Here is a 17,018-nt window from a genome sequence, read left to right as displayed (position 1 = left end):
TATCTCTGACTCCTGATGCTAGGAAGAAGCTATTTTAATGTTTTCCACTAATTACAGTATTTATAAATACCTTTTATTTGTGTCCAGAGGATCTGTAAGCACCCACTCATCATCAAAGTGAACTTTGGTAAGGACGTAAATTCTTGCGGATGTGCTGTTACATTAAAACTTCCATGCTGTCAGGTAATAAAGTAAGATGAAATTTTGGATGTGCAAGTCTGGTAAAAAAAGTGCACATCTAAAAGTGTTTCCCACCTAGAGAACTCCCCTCATAGCAGGCAACCAATGCATCTAATCTGAATATAGGGGAAACTGAAGACAGGCAGGTAAAAACTGAGTCACAGGCAAACAGAACCGCAGTGCACCTTTGCTAAGTTTGTGGTCCTAAAAGTGCATAAAACTAGCATAGTAAAACCACACAGTTGGACAATTAGGTTTGTGTGTGTGGCTTAAGCATGTTGCAGAACCACAAGTATTGTCAGCGGAGGACCACCAACACGGTGCAAATGTCTAAAGTTGGGATTTCCGTTTTGACTGTTGTGCGTTGGCTCCTATGCTTGCTGCAGGACCCAAAAGTGAGCACAGGGCAGCTCTAAACCAAACCCAGGATTGCTCCAAACTCGAATCAGCTTGTGAGCATCCAAAAGCGTGTTTTGGATTATGTTAGCACTCATGGCTCTGCTCGTAAGAACTGTGAGGAGGCACAGTGCTCCAACTGAACTGCTTGTGTGTCTTTCTGCTGGATCAGAGAAAAGTAAGTGATGTAAAGCAGCAGTTGCCTGTTTTTATTCCTAGTGAATTCCCAGCAGTATTGTTAGGATGCTTCCCAGGAGGTTTTGCATGGCCTGAATAGTATAAAGCAGCCAGGACAAACCATGGAGAGAATCTTTGGGGTAAGCAGTAAGCCACAACAGAGTATGCTTTTAAGTTAATTTGTATGTATGTACATAATATTACCAAAACAAAATGAAAGCATTTTTGCCAAATTTTGCTTGGTCATGGTGGGATGTGAATTAAACCCTAATAATGCTGAAGTGTGTATAAAGCTGTGTATGAAAAATATGCTTATTACACTTTAAAGCTAAAAGTGACTATGGCAATGAGAAGAAACTAGAAATAACGCAAATGACTGCAGCGCTGTGGTTTTCTCCTCCTCCTCTCTTTGTAAATCTCCCAAGCATTGTCTGATTACGCATGAATGATGCAGATTTTTGCTAGGATTGCTTTCTCGCTGTTACTCATGTTTTCCAGGCAGGGGTGCAGACCTCCGACAGCTGCAGGAACGAGGCAAAGAAAGGAGCAAGCTTGTCGGCCACAAAAAGACTATGGATTTTGGAAATCCAGTACTACAAAACCAAACATTCCACCATGTTTTATAACAGATCATTCTTGTCTGGCTCTGGCAAACAAGGCCTCGTGACAGCACAGCCCATTTTAGTGTCACTCTTATACCCCTGTGTTGCTGGATTCCCATGGAGCAATAACATATTTTCCCTCCATAGCTCCTCTCTTGGTGTTTACAGTGAAAGGTTGGTGTGTGGCTGCTACCTCTGCTGGGTTCCCCCCTCCCCACCCTTCATCAAAAGCAACAAAACAAAGTGATCTGTAATCAAATATGGCAAGGAGTAGTAATGCTCCATGAACATAGATGTCTGTGCTTTAAAGCAGTTTTCCCACCTGACTTTGGAAGCTCGCTGCTTACACCTCTAAAATGTCCTTTTGTTTCCACATGGCTTGTTTTAATTGATGCAGTGTTCAGATCTGTGTGCTCAACATAGCAAACCTTGGAGAGCAAGGCCAGCTTTATGCGTTGTAAAGAAAAACGGATGAAGCATCTCAACATGAGACCCCAAGAGCTATACACTTGATGACTAGCAGCTGATTACTTGAGTGACACGGTTTCCAGATTATTTTTTTTAAGCTTTGCCTATTAATATTTTTTAGCACCTGGCTACTGCAGTGATAAAATATTCTTAAGGCATCTAGAGGTTCCTTCTTCCACTAAATTTTACATCCTCTGGAGTCACACTGGTCTTCCTGGATTCTTTTGGCCTGTGTTCTGACAACTTTTCTAACATGAATCTTTAACAGTTCTGCTTTTTTTATTGCTTTTGTTGAGAGTGGTTTTGGGGCAAGGAACGTTGCTAGTTAGAAACCTTGTGGAGGAGACATTAGAAGACAAAGCTGTTGCAGAAAGATCATGATGCAATGAAGGTAATAGATTTAGCATGTAAGTGGGCTGATAATAAGAGCCAAGTGAAATAAAAAGTGAACAACTTAAATCCTCATGATTTTATAAAATTATAAAAAATTTCAACATGAAAGACTTCAAATTTGTTGTAAACACAGTAAGCTCCTCCTGGGCCAAGATAAGTGAGCTCTTATATGGCTGTCTCCCTGCATAATTTACAATCTTCTGTTGATTGCAAGAAGCAGACAAAGTGTTTCCATGTCATAAAATGTACAATCAACGGTACCTGAAAAAGTTGTAAAAGCAGCATTCGCCCCTTAGCACTGGCGAGCCTGCAGCCATGTGCAGGGACATCAGCCCTGAGGTAGCGGAGTGGGCCCAGCACATCTGTGACACTTGCAGATCTGGCCAGCCAGCAGGCTAGCTGTGGCAAACACCTTAATCACCACTAAAACACCAAAACTTTTTGCTGCGGCCCTGCCTTTCTAAGGAGTGGGCCTCCTCAGGGAAGCGGCCATTTTGTGAGCGATGCCACTAAGCTCTGGGGAAGGCACCCCCTCTCTTGGAGGGAAGGACGAACGTCATCCCCTCTTTATTTTTCTTTTTTCTCTCCCCCTGTGCGTTCCCCTTGACGCCTGCCTCCTAGCTGTACCTCACAACCCAGGTGGCGTTTCACGAGGACTTTCGTGCTTTCAGCCCCCAGGCCCAGCGTGCCCCAGGCCTGCCGAAGCGCGCCTCCCCCACCGAGCGCCCGCCCGGGGCACCTCTCCCCCTCAGCCGGGAGGCGGGCACCTGAGGCGGCGCGGCGGCCGCTCCCTGCCGCGGCGCCCGCCCAGCACCAGGGCGGCGAGGCCGGCGGGGCGGCGGGACTACACTTCCCGGCCGCCTTTGCAGGCGCTGGCCCAGCGGGGGATGCCGGGTGCCGTAGTTGCAGCCGCCTGGTGAAAGTTAATAACTGAATCTGGGGTAGGCACTTCCCAGAGCTCCTCGGTGTCTCTGATTGCCATGCCGGCTTTGTCACCTCGGAGGGAATCGCAGCAAGATGGATGAGCGGGCGGCCGCTGGGGCAGGCGCCCACGGGGTGAGGAGCGGGGTGCGGAGCGGGGCGGGGGGGGGCTCTGGCCTGAGGAGAGCGCGGCTCGCAGTAGCCCCCGTGGCAAGGGAGGGGGCCGCGGCCGCCCCTGCCCGGCCGGGGTGCCGGGCTCGCAGGCAGGTGCAGCGGGGAGCGGCGCCGGGGTTGCCCCGCCAGAGGGGCCGCTGAGGCGGGGGCGCACAGCGCCGGCTCCCGCCTAACGGCCGAGGTGGCCCCGGCCCTCCCCTGGGCGCCCCGCTGCTGCCCGCGCCCCCCGCCGCCAACCTGAGGGGAATGCCGGCCCGCCGCCCGCGCTGTCCCCTCCTCGCACCTCCGGGACGGAGCCGCACGGTCCGAGGCGGGGATCCCCCCTCAGAGCTCGGGCGAGGGGCTCCCGTGTCTCTCCCCTGCCCTCACGGAGAGCACCCCCTCTCCCTTAGGGCGGGGTGCGTCTGCGGGGCCGCAGCCCCCGGCACCGCGTCCGGGCTCGGGGGTCGCCGCAGGCACCCCCGGCGGTGTTAGCAGAGCCTCCTCATGGGCAGGCGGGGACTGCGGGGGGTGTGTGGTGGGGGGGGACAGGGGGGTCGGTGTTAGGGACAGCAGGGCTGTCCGGTCCCTGGTAGGGCCCTCCTCAAGTCCAGGTGAGGCAAGGGGATGCTTTGCTGCCTGCGGAGGAGGCCCTGGGCCTCTGCCCCAGCCCCTGCTGCGGGAGATGGCGCCTGCCTTGCCCTCCGCTCCCTCGGAGTCCCTGTCCCTGCCAGCCCCAAACACCCACAGGAGCTGCTCGTCATCCGCCCAAACTCTAAATTAAGCAGAAGTGACTCCAAATCCTCCTGCTTTGGTCTCAGACAGAACAAAATGCCCATCTGAGGGTGCTAATCCCCAAAGAGTTAAAAGCTTTGTGTTTTCGTCCTTGCCTGGTAGGGAGTGGGGATCCCTCATCTCTTTGAGTCTCTGGGTTTGCCATCCCTGCTGCTACTTCATGGTCTGCCCCCAGGCTGAAAGATTGTGCCTCTCCTTAGAGACTGATTCAGGTAGGCCCATAAGTATTCACCCTGACGGTTTCCACGTGGTGGAAGCAGAAGCACAAATTGCGTCTGTTTTAGTTCAAGGATACTTTTTGAGGAAGGTGAGGGCTGGAAGGCCAGATCTTCACTGTGGAGGGGCTGTGATGGATACAGGAACTTGGCCGATCTTAAACACCCGTTGTGTTTGTTTGGTGGTGTGAATAGCCAAGAACTGACTGCGTCGCCAACATGTGGTAGAATAGCCCAGCACTGCCATAGTGTGCGCTGCTGGGGCTGCTCTGACTTCACACGATATTCAGGCCCGGGCTCTGGCCCTTGGCATCCTCGTCTGGAATCGTGCATCAGGAGGTGCATAAAGAAGATCCCCATTCAATTTTCAGGTTAAAATTTTCAGTGTCACCTCTGATAAATGACACTCAATTCAGCCCTAATGCAGTATAAAATAGCAAGTTCCATTTTAGTTTGCTTTTTTCTTCCACTTTTTAATGATAATTTTTCATTAAGCATCTAATCCTGTCCTAGCATTTCTCTCAGGTGCTTTACAAAAGAGGTAAAAATATGATTACTCCAATTATCATTATTAAGGCTTAGGTTTTGGGCAGCTTCTGCAAATAATATAGGTCATAAATAATTAAGAGTACAACCTAATTAAAAGAAATCCCTGGTCGTAAACCAAAGTGCCATACTGAAGAAGCCAGTCTTCAAAGGCACGGCCTTGTAACCTAATCTCCCTGATCAGAACAGTATCCCATTAACCCACAAATCTTCACTCTCCTGACCCGTCTGCCCCAACAGCAGGTGCTTCCACATGCCTGTGCAGGACCCAAGGGAGGGAGAGGGTCAGGGAGTTTCAGTGACCAAAAGCAGTCTGGAGAGTGTTTTCCTAGTAAAGTCACCTATCTTGTCATTTGGGTAAAGGTCTTGTGTTTGGAGGCTTACCAAAATGGGCAGCCTGAACTGAGCAACGTTAGGCGTAGAACTGACTTAGTTTTTTAGCAGAAATAGTCACTGGAAATTAGAAACATTGCTCAAACTGGAGTCCAGAGGATACAAAGAAGGTTGTGGCCTGGATCCAGTTCATACATGACCTAAATAGAATTCTGACCCCAAAATTTGCTGTGAACACCTTGTCAAATGTCATCAGAGTTGGATATGAACTTTCATCTCTTGGGAGTTTAGGCTCTAGATTGCTAGTGCTAAACTGGGTCTGTGTATCCTGACACCTGCATGTCCCCACTGGAAGCTGACTATCTCAGGATAGCTGTTTATCTACGTAATTCAGCAGTAGGGCTACATGGATGAAATCCTTGTTCTCATTCCAAATACCTGCTGTCACATACTACTTATTCTGTGGGAATGTTTTTGCTCCAGTTTGTGGTTATGCAGTGTTTTGCCATGACCTAATTGCAGTGTTCTCATTAGAGAAATTTCTGAGTTTGGCTTTATGGTTCACCTTCTCAGTAAGTAAATCAGTGCTCTGTAACACCATCTACCATTGATAGTCACTTTAGCCCAGTGTTTTATGAGGGATTGTAAGTCTGATGGAAGGCACTTTGAAGCATATATATATATCACAACAGCTTCTCACACTTTACCATTGTAATGTCTAACTTAGCTCAGAGCAAGCGTAGACCATCTTGTCGTTGAAAATGCCTGAATCTGATGACCTATAGCAGCTTTCTCACCACTAAAGAAACTGCACCTGTGTTAGTCTGGTGGTGTGTAATTTCCTCGAAAGCTGGCGATACACAAGCAGCTACAAATAGAACTGAAAAAGGCTAGGCTGCATTTCTGACTGTCTCATGATGAGGCTTAATCTTGGCTAGGGAATGCTGGTGTAATTTTCAAATCTAACTCAAAGGGATGTTGATTGCAAGTTACATTGAAATGAGTCCCTAAGTCCCCTAGGGTCTTGGAGAGACCTGTATCTTGATCTATCTGTGCTGTAATTTCTTCATTTGTATTGTGTTAAACTGTAATTCAGCCTCATAGGCTGGAAGGCTTGACTAGTAAGGCATGACTGGAGCTCCGAGTAATGCTGGTGGTACTGGAAATGTACTACAAATGACAGAAGGGAACCTAAAAAAATCAGGAAGCAGGGAGTGCAGACATTTTGAGCAGCAGAGAGAGGGAGGGTGAGAACAGAAGAAGGGGGGGAAGGGTCAAAGGAAGGAAAATTCAAAAGAAAAAGCAGGAAGAAAACTAGAATGCCACTGTCCTAGGTGGTGATCAGTGTGGTCTGGGTGAGGCTTTGCAGCTGAACCAAGTTTCCCTAAGAACATTATTATATGCCACTTACGGGAGGGAGGAGAAGGGAAGAGGGTTCCTGGAGAAATGCATATCCACACAATTGAAGCCTTTGGTTTCTTCCCTTGCACATTTGTAGAGCGCTCACGTCTTTCCCTTACCCCAGGAGACATTTCTATTTCCTTTCATTTACCGGTGTTTGGAAGGCGGAAGGAGATGAGGCACTATTGGGTTCCCTTATTAACTTAATCTGTGGGAAGCCCTACATAAATCGTTGAATTTCCTAGTCTTGATAGAACGAGGTATTTGTACAGTGAAGTCAAACAGAAGATCGAGGTTTCTGCACAGGGAGGCTTTGACGCTGTTCCAGTCCTGTGCCTGTGACTCTTACGCGTGCATTTCTTTGAAGTCTGAAGTTTAGGAGTCTGCATTAATGATCAAGGGACAGAGCTGAATACGGAATTCTTATGGTACGAAGGTAAAGGTGTGGGTATGAATGCGGGAAGAGAATATTTAAGAGCAGTCTGGCATGTATAGTTAATAATATTAAAAGGAAGCAATCATGTTAATTTCCTATAGCTACTCAAGTTCTCAAAGCTTTTAGCATCTTCTCAAGCCTTGGAGATCAGTGATCTCTTGCTGGGTCCTGTCATGTCCAAAATACTAACTTCCTTGAAAAGTAGAAAACATGACGTTTGAAGCCTTTTGTCCTTTCTACAATGGGAAACTTGCTCCGATCTTTTAGGCAGGAATCTCTGTTCCCCGCAGCATTGTAGAGTGCTGTGCTTGGCATTTGGCTGTCACTCAGCCCCACTCAGCCAAGTGTCGGCGATCCCTGAATGCTTAAAAAGTTCCTTGGGACTCTGCAGATGTGAAGCTCTTCTGAAGTTGAGATTTGTCAGGAGCAGAATATATTAGAACAATTATTTCTGACTTTGAGTTAACAACTATGTTAAAACTCAGGTATTTTTACCATTGTGTTCGTTCCTTTTAGGGCTCTTAACTGTTTCTCTAATTCAGGAGCTATTTGCCTCATTTTTTACTTGATGAAGTAGAATAGTTGAAGTAAAATGCTGTTACCTTGCTGTACTTAATATACAGGTACCTACTGACTGAAACAGTGAAACAGACCCTGGTTTTTAATTTCTGACCCACTATTTTAACAGCTATTTTCAGAACTTCACCCTAATTGCTGCTTTTTCTTGATTGAGCAGCAAATCAATTCCCCTCTAAGCCCCAGGATTACGAAAATTCAGATTTTTCTGAAAAGGCAAAGGTCAGATTTTCAAGACTCGGCTTATACGCAGGGACCTCATGAAGCAGATCCTAAGGTGGTATTTATCTCCTACCAGATACAGAGCTGCTTTCAAAATAGTGGCCCTGGGCACCAGGGGATTTGCAGTCTTGCTCTGGATGTCTCCTGCGTGATGGTGGGCTATAGACATGCCACCGGGCTGTGGGAGCACTGGGCCCTCGTTGGTACCACTCATGCTCCCACATCATTTAATTCGGCCATGGCTGCACACTTCACCTGACTGGGGGGTTGATTGCCCCTCGAGTGGCATAACTGGAGACCCCAGGCCCCTGCTGTGAATGACTGGGACCCCTTTCTCCAAGGTATGTTGCTGCTGTAAACTGAATTTCTTCAGCATCCCGGATGCTTTGAAGCTCTCCTCATTAACTGGCTCCTGCTGCCTCGCAGGCACTGCAAGGTCTGGTCTGGTCAAATTGACAGGGCTGTATTATGAAGTCTGATCTTTTATTAAAAAAAAAGAGAAATTTGATTTCTTTATGTATTTAAAACATCGTGTAAATGAATATTTATGAAGGTGCCTCAGGTCTTTGGATCAGATATTTCATATAAAGCTCTGATCCAAAGCCCACTGTAGCCTGGCAGAAAAAAACCATCTCTGACATTTTTCTCCCCTTTTGCTTCCAGGAAATGAAAAAGACAAATTATTTTAAGCAGTTCACCATGTACTGAGCTTTAGTTTGTTAGCTAAGAAAGAGTATGTCTTTCCACAACTATGTTCAAAACTAAAGAACAAAAAGGTACCTTGAAAAATGGCCATTGGGAAGCAGGCCGGCAAAAGCCAAGAAACTTGAGCCCTTTGCTAATGAATACTCTGTCCTTAACATTGTCTCTTTTGTTTCCCACACTTTCATGAGCTGCACATGGATTCAATTTGCCAGTCTTTAACCCTTCTTACTGAGGTCTGGTCTGTGCATAGTTTGGAAACTGGGACAGCTGTAACTTAGGTACTTGGCTTTGCTTTTATTTTTTTGCTCCTGATCTGTTTGTCCCTGTGCAGTCTCTGGCTCACATGCGGTAAAGTAATCCACGAGGGGTGTGGACAAGGCTTGGGTGCGTGCTGAGGAGAGGGATTGAAAGCTTTTCCAGCTTCCTGGCAGAGGGTGTAACAGAGACAGGGCTGGGGGCAGGTTTGCTTTGATTAAAACATAGCATTTCCACAGTGACTACCATAGGGGAAGATGTTGGTGCTATACTAGGACTGTTTTAAGAAGAGCTGTTTTTCTTGGCATGGCTCTAAAACTGATGGAAAGTCAGGGTGGAGCCAAGGGATTTGGCATCATGGGAACTTCTCACACCAACTTGTCTTTGTGCACAGCAGAAGTACCTTCTGCAGAGAGAAGTGTTAAACATCAGATGTTTATTTGCAACAGTGATATTTACTCCAGTGAATGATTGCCCATAGCAAATACGCTTCTTAGTAATGACTATTGTTTCCAGAAGCATAGCTAGCTCCTAGAGCTGCTGTTTGTTAAATTGATAGGGATCTAATTAATCTTTCATTTAAAACAAAAACGGCGTTCCATATCAAAAACATAATGCATTTTCTTTCCTCATTTTTCCTCGAGGTAACTATTGAACAAAGATCACCAGCAGAGAGTGCTGGTGCTCTTCCAGCAGGAGCTGTTGAAATTGGTTGTAAGATCTAAACAGACTTTGTTCCATAATTCTATTTTTAGTTTTTAATTTCTGTGAGAATGAAATCTTAATCAGTTGTCTGCAACTTGATATCTTTCTGTCTCCAATTATTAATATTTTTATAGCTTATTACAGGAGAAAGATCGTTTTTAGGAGCACAACTGTGTGCTTAGAAAAATTACAATTGCCACTTTTTGAAGCAATTATTTAACAAATTCATATATTTTGTTCTGATGCATTTGACATTTTTTGTACACAATATTATTTCTCCTTTCATTTCTCTTCTTTAATTCCATGTTCAAAACAATCTGTTTACTATTTCAGTACAGCTTCTGTGTAGTGGGGAGGGTGGTCGTGCTCCTACAATTAGTAGAGCTCTGACCATCTATATGGTGGTCGTTGTTTCACTAAGATCATACCTTTAACCTTCCCAGGCAGCGGAAGGTTGCTGCCAGCCCAAGATTACTTTTGGTTGGGCTTCTTTAATTTCTTAGTTCTGAGTCTGCTTCTGACATCAATATTAAAAATGAGTTGCAAAGGCTTTAAATCAGAAAGCACTCCCTCTTCTCCTGTCCCCATGGTATTTATCAATACAGTTGCACCATTATAAGTCCTGGAGACTTCAAAGAGGTTAGGCTTTTTGGTTTCAAATCAGCTGTGATTTTCCCCTCTCAATCTTTATGGTCATTGAAATGAAATATCAGGATTCTCAAGTCTTGTTTTTTGCTGCAGAACCTGCTGTGCATCTCGCTCTTGTGATTTCATACATTCTTTAGTCATCGAGAGCAACAAAGAATGTTGAAGTGCAGGGCCTGCATATGTTACTCTTACAATTCACTCTGATCCAAATCCACTGGAAGTTGAGGGAATCTTTTAATTCATTTCAGCACATTTTGAAGAGACCTCTCTTTCTAGAGAGGCATGAGAGGCAAGAGTGCAGAGAAGGGAGAGAGGCTGTGAACTTTCATACGTCAAGGTTATTAACATACAATAGACATCAGCTAAAGGCTTACAGGTCCTTCTTTGGGAGAAGAACATGTCTCGGAAGGAAACCCCTTTGTCCAGTCTAACCCTGCTGTCCTTATTTTGCCACAATTACATTTAAGCCTAGGGGGCTGGGGTGTGAATGAGTTTAGAGCAAAGCTGAAACATTTACTTCGGTTTTCCATAGTTGGCAGTTGTTCATCACTCTTCTGGTTACATGTCTTCCGAAATTCTGCATAAAAAGAGGCCAAGGTTCAGCAGTTAGAATAAATCTATTTACAGATGATGCCTGGTCAATCAACTCATGGGTGACACATCACTGCTGACCACTATATTGCATTTCACTGTGGTAAGCTGTTCCTTTTATCGCTCTTCCTGTGCAGGCCCTTTCTTCACCCAAGGAACCATGCTGAACTTGAGTTACATTCCATTAGAGGTACCATCTGAACTGATGTCCTTTTAAAAAATCTTTACATGCAGTAGCATAAAAAGCCTTAGGTGAGCAGGAGCCATATTACAGTGTAAATCAGAACATAGGCAGATGTGAATTTGGCTATGCAAGAGTCTCTGTATCGGTTACTTCCAGAAGTTACGTGGTCATCAAAGTTTTATTACATAGAATTGGTAGAGTAACAAACTTCTGTAAAAAGACACAGCAATTACTTAATGAAGGAGAAAGGAATAAACAGTGCTCTTGTGTTTTGAAAAGTAGATTATTTTTTTTTCTAGTGATTCCATGCATGTCAAGTTTCATGGTAGTAATTTCTGGTGGTGTTGGTCTGTCAATGCCCATCATTACCACCTGTTGGTAAAGGATAGCTGGTTTTACATGTAATTCGTGCCTCAATGTCGTGTTTGTCAGATTGATTTTGTTTCTCCAGGAATTGTAGCCGTACTCAATTGTAGGACCTGAGGGAGCCTTTCAGAGTTTGTTACAGCTGGGGGCTGGGTATAGCAGCAACATCAGATCCTCTAAATACAACTTAAAAATGGCCATGACCACCCTGAAGGCCCTGAGTGCTGTCCGACCCGGTGGTAAAATGGGAGCAGAAGCTGCAGTGCTTATGGCCAAGTTCACCATACGTGCAGGCAGCAAGGCAGGTGCTGTGGCTGGTGACTCTCAGAGACTCTCCAAGTCTAGACTGAACTCCCAGCATGACTTTGGACATACTGCTTAATCCTCCTGTACCCTGGTGCCTTTTCCACACATTTTGTGTGATTCTTACATGGTTTTGAAAACTTCTAAACTTGTTTTGATCTGTATCCCCTAATGTATTTGTTCACTTACTTCCTTTTCTTCAATGATTATATCTGTCAAACTCAGTTTGGCTGCTATGGCAAGAAGTAGCAAGTGATTTCCCTGTTCAGAATTACCCATTCCTTGCTCCTGCTCACCTAGTAAACTTGGCCTGAGCTCTTCTTAGTCTTTTTTACTATTGCTTGCATTACCGTTTGTTTACTGGAGGGTCATTATTTCACCCAATAGCATATTTACAGACTAGACAAAGAACCCTCCGCTTTGGTGGTGGTGGGGACATACTCTCAGCTCCCGAGAGCTAAATGGCACTTCTGAGCATTGTTAACAGTTTATTTTTATGTGCAAGAAGAAAAGCTCTGTTAAAACTGGCCCAAGATCAGAGATCCACGGAAATTAATTTACACCCCTCTCAGCTGCACTGAATGGGCGCAGGACTTAGCAGTGATTTCTCTCTGTACATGAGGGATAATATCAGCAGCTTCCTGAGCTCCAGCTGCTGTGGACAAAGGACGGCAGAGTTACAGCGATTCCTGGAGGGAGGAACTTTAAGATGGAGGAATTTTAAAGAATGTGAAGGACAAACTCTTAAAAAATTGTAGGTGGAGCAATTCCAGGTCATCCAAACACTTCGTAAGCCCAAGATTTATTTTCCTACTTTGAACTGGTTGTCGTTGCGGCATTTATCTTTTGTGCTTTTTTAACACATCTACTGTGACCTTTGTATGATTGCATAAATTGGCCTGAGTATGCTGGAACAGCTATTAGGAACCCCTTTCTTGTGTTGTTTCCTGAATTCCCACATTGTGGCGTGGTGTGTGTATGGAAACTGCTTGCTTCCTCCGCTGGCAGCCGTTCAGATGTGTGCTGGAGCTCCTGAGGACTGGGCTGGGTGAGGAGCTGGGTGAAGGGAGGATACAGGGGGAGAATATTTAAGGAAGAGACTTTGGATTTTGTGCATCTTTGTTCTTTTCCAGTTCCAATAATGCTGTTATCTGCGATTGCATGGGCTAAACATGAGTAGTGCTAGTGCTCTGAAGAATAAACAGCAGCAGATGAGTTGAGGTCAATGAGTCTCGGGCAAGGCTAGCTGCTTTTCAGTGTCTGCATTAAGCAGTATTTTTACTCTCCTGATGACTCTTACCTTCCCTTTTTATGCCCACTATTTTCTTTTAGCATGTGGGAGGGAGACAGGATGTGTGATTGAAGCACAGTTTATAACTCTTCAACTCACTGTAGCTATTTCCCTTACTTGCTAGGTGCTGTGGGGTAGAGTTGTATGTGCTTCATTAGCTTGTTCTGCATTGTCTTTTTTTTTTTTTTTTTTTGCATTTGCAAACTGTAAGGTTATGGGATGTTAATGAACTGTTTACATGTGTTTCTACATTTGTTCCACTGAAGTGTTCCAATGAATGAATGTCAGTTATGAGAGGAAAATATAGATGTTTATATATGCTGCGTTTAGGATTTCTGAAATCTGACTTCCTGATTTTTTTCCAGATCTTTCTTTCCAGCATTAAGAGTTGGGAATGTTGGAAAGAATTTGTTTGCTTAGAGCAATTAAAAGGTAAATGGCTGAATCATGTTATCTCTTCTCACACAAAGAGCCCTAATGAACTCTGGTAGGCCAAGTTTCACAGTGCAAGGATTTGACATGTGGCCAGTTTTTGCACATTTAGTACTGTTTGAAACTGGTGTCATCTTACGGCCAAACCTTACCAAACTGGGACTACTTAATGAGCTTAATATTTACATGGTCAGACCTTAGTGTACTAAATCAACTGTGGGCACACCGTGACAGCTTCTTTCATTTTATTGTTCTGCTCTTTCTTGAAATTACAAGTTAGTGAACAGGAGCCAGGAGACAAGTAGAAGCTGTCACTTGGGGATCCATCCTCCAGAGTTCCTGGACAGGGGTGACCTTACAGGGGAAGGGTTCGAGTGCATTGTATGCAAAAGCCAGAGGAGGAGGTGGATTGTGAGAAAGGCAAGGTACCATTGTTTGTACACGAATATATCCCTATTGAAGGACCAGTTTGTTATCTGGGGCCTTGTTTAGGCTGGGGATTTGCTCTGATTAGAGGCATCAGGCTGGGAGAAGTTGAAGTTCCACTTGGGAAAGAGAGCTTTGCCTCTCTGATACAGAGGTTGGTACTGCTGCAGAGGCATCTGCGTTACTGCCATTACCAACGGCTGCTAAATCTTCCAAAACAGGGAAACTGGCTTAAGCCTTTATCAGCGTTTGGGGATCTTTCACCGACCGCCTTTGAATGGGGAGACATGCACAAGGGCACTACATTCACGCTTTTCTTTAATGGTTGTTACGTGCTTAAAGCTGAACTATTTTTTAAGTTGAAATTCTACAGCATGATTCCAGGCACTAAAGCCCTTGACAGAGCCCACTTCTGCACGGAGCTGCTGTCATTTTTATCATATGGCAAAATGATGAAACACAGCAAAATCATGGTTGCATTTGGGGAAAACGTTGAATTCTTTTCCATCTCATCTTTCCACGCCAGCCATTAGCTCCAGCTGTGGCGGGGTGGTGGAGGCCCGTGGGTGCTTACTGTCATGATAGGTTGAGCCTTGGAAGACTACATGATGTGCATCTAGTTTTAAGCAGGGCATGATATACAGGGGACTCCGTTAACACCCTGCTTACATGCAGTTAGTCGTGATCACTTCTTGCCACGCTTTCAGTTATTTTCAGCATCTGGCCAGCAAACCGTGGGGGAGCGGCGCCTTGGCTGTGCGCCGGTGTAAGCCCGTGTAACCCCGCTGGCTTCGCGGGGCCGTTTGGAGACCCGGGGGTGCCCCCCGCGCGCGGTTCTGCAGGTGGCCGAGTGGCCGGTCACGTCGCGGCCTCCCAAGCCCCTCCGTGCCCAGCTGCGCGGGGCGGGCGGGGCCCAGGCGCGGTGACCCGCAGCCCATCGGTGCTCGCGGAGCGCGGCGAGGTGCGGCCGGGCCGGCGGGGGCTCCGCCGCTTCCCTGGGGCCCGGGCTGCGCTCACGGCGGCGGGGTGGCGGGGGTCCCCGCCGGAGCCGGGCCGGGCCGGGGCGGGCGCCGCGCACACAATAGCGGCCGCGCAGCCCCGGGGGGCGGGCGGCGCCGGGCGGGGGCGGGGCCGGCGGCGCGGGGCGGGGGGCGGGCGCGGGGCGCTTCCTGCCCGCCCCGGCCGAGCGCCGTCCCGCGGGGCGCCCGCGCCGCAGAGCCAGGCGGAAGGAGGCGGAGGAGGGAGCGGAGCGGCCCGGCCCTGCCCTGCCCCGCCGGTGTGAGCCCGCTGCCGCGGGAGCGTGCGTCCGGCCCTGCGGCTGCTCCGTGCTCGCCTCGCCCCGCTGCGCACAGGTAACCGCGGAGAAGGCGGCGTCGAGCCCAGCCGAGCCCAGCCGCGATGCTGCGGGCCGCGCTGCCCTGCCGGGGCCGCGGGCGCTGCCGGTGCCCCGGGCGGCGCTGCCGCTGACAGCCGAGCCTGCGCCGGGCCGCTGCCGCCGGGCCGCAGGCTTCCCTGCTTTTTGTTCATTCTGCCGCTCCTGAGACACCGCTTGTCCTCCTTCCAAGGGCTGCCGGCAGGTCCTGGCTGACTTGCGTTGGATTGTTACCCACCTATTTTGACTGCCTGTCTGAAACTATTTATTTTTAATAAAAGAAAAACTCGAGCCACAAGTCCAGTTCATAGCACGTCCCCCTTTCTGTGGAGTCCGGTTTATTTCTGCAGTTCAAAAAGTTTACTCCCCGCCCCCCCCCACCCCCGCCCCCCCCCTCCAGTTTTATTGACACTGAGGATGAAGAAGGATTTGCAAATGAAAGCGCCTTGAAATACAACATCTTTTGGAGAGAGCTCTGCAGTTCGCCTGTTGAGTCTCAAATTCCACCCTTTGCCCCTGCTGAATCCACTGTTCTGCCCTTTACTCTCTGGGGTAAAAAACCAAACAACAACAACAAAAACCCGAGGGGAAAAAAATACCTTTGGCAGCAGGGAAGCTTTGTGTGACTGACCCAACGAGCTACAAGTGTCCAGTTTTTGAAAAGAAGAAAACCCTTTTGTCTTCAGCAGATCAGTAGGTAAGAGACGGACGTGCTCATGGCGCAAGGGACTCGGCATTCATTCTTGCAGCCTAAACCTGGGAGTTAGACTGGTTCTCTTCTCTGTCAGCTTCTGCCCATCACTTCTCTCTCCTGTAAAGATTACTCTTCATCTTGCAAAATTCTTGCAAAAAAAAGTATACTCGTCCACCCGTTTCACTGCTGGCAGTAAATAGTCAAAATTAATGTACTCGTGTCTAAGTGGATAAAGTAAAATTCTGTGGAAGTCGCTGAAGTGGGTTTGTGTCAAGCTGTGTTTGCAAGTGGCTGCATTTCTTGTGGTGCTCTTTTCTTTTGAGAAAATAATCACAGTCATTGTGCTTGTAATCCATGTGTTAAGATTGTCTTTGCTCGTCATGCTTCACAGAGAAGCATGTATGTGCATTTATGTATGCACGCGTGCAAACAAGGCTGCCACAATTGGTTGAGATTTCTTGTTTCACACTGGAATTTGTTTTACATGAAGTGCTTTACTACTGTGTCACAAGGTGTAGAAGTGTTGAACCCATAATTAACACACCTTAACAGATTATTGAACATGGCTAGGAACATGCTTGGTGCTGTACAGAGCGAGTATGAGGATATGTTTTCTTTGTTTTGAGATTTATTTTTTTTTTAAGTAAGCCTGAAAACACAGCAGGGACATGTGCACATAATAACTGGATGGAAGCCCAGTCTCTGTGCAGGGAAACATATTTTGTAGCATACTCCTTTCTGTAAGGGCCAAGTGCTGAATGTGTGCTGTTCTACAAGCGATAATACTGCTGGGAATGTCTCATTTTCCCTCTCCCCCAGCTCTGTATCCACATACCCACTTCCCCACAGCCAGATTCATCGCTACCACTCATTGTGCAAGGGAAGGACCTGTGAAATTTTGCAGGGCTGGTAGTAGGACTCCTCTTTGCAGGGAGGATTATGTTGTTCCTTGTGGAAACACACAGCATCCCCCGGGAGGAGGATCTGGCAGTTCATGTGGTGAAACCAGCCTTGACATCATGCTCTTCCCCCCTGCGTGGGTTTTTCCTGTAGATGATACAGGAAATGCTACATACTGGTCTGTTGTGGTCCCTGTTCCTCTTTCTTTTTTCTTCCTTTTTCTCTTCTTTTTGACTTCTCTTTTTTTTCTTTTTTTTTTTCTTTTTTTTTTTCTTCTTTTTTCTTCTCCTTTTTTCTTTTTTCTTCTCCTCCTTTTTCTTTTTTCTTCTCCT

The 17,018-nt window shown here is 46.8% G+C and overlaps 1 protein-coding gene across 4 annotated transcripts in view; it reads left to right on the top strand.

Annotated features, from left to right (window-relative positions):
* The first annotated feature begins 80 nt into the window (after window positions 1-80).
* The window catches only part of AMOT (angiomotin), a 63,745-nt gene continuing 46,807 nt past the window's right edge, over window positions 81-17,018 (top strand). For 2 of the 4 annotated variants that reach the window (XM_080365408.1, XM_080365407.1), the window contains exon 1: window positions 81-3,272. The gene's annotated coding sequence lies outside the window, so the exon portion shown is untranslated. Of the gene's footprint in view, window positions 3,273-15,341; window positions 15,790-17,018 lie in introns of those variants that run through there. The other 2 variants (XM_080365406.1, XM_080365404.1) reach the window with 1 other exon arrangement.

The sequence above is a fragment of the Falco punctatus genome, assembly GCF_963210335.1.
Source record: "Falco punctatus genome assembly, chromosome: 15".
In the NCBI taxonomy this organism is placed as follows: domain Eukaryota; kingdom Metazoa; phylum Chordata; class Aves; order Falconiformes; family Falconidae; genus Falco; species Falco punctatus.
The sequence above is the reverse complement of the archived record's forward strand: the minus strand, read 5'-3'. Positions and strand labels throughout refer to the sequence as shown.